This window comes from Merops nubicus, unplaced genomic scaffold (genome assembly GCF_000691845.1).
Source record: "Merops nubicus isolate BGI_N331 unplaced genomic scaffold, ASM69184v1 scaffold30926, whole genome shotgun sequence".
Lineage (NCBI taxonomy): Eukaryota > Metazoa > Chordata > Aves > Coraciiformes > Meropidae > Merops > Merops nubicus.
Window position 1 is genome coordinate 5,152 of NW_008617432.1, and position 243 is coordinate 5,394.

Consider the following 243-nt stretch of genomic DNA (forward strand, 5'->3'; position numbering starts at 1 on the left):
TGCAGGAGCACATGGGTAAGGTGGTACAGGAGTACGTGGGTGAAGGATATGTGGGTGAAGGGGTGCACAGAGTGCATGGCTACATGGGTGCATGGGGAAATGGGTGCACAGGTACATGGGTGCATGAGTACAGGGGTGCAGGGGCACACGGGTGCACAGGTAAATTCATAAACAGGGTGCATGAGTACACGGGTGCAGAGGTAAATGTGTACATGGGCGCACATGTAAATGGGTGCACCGGGC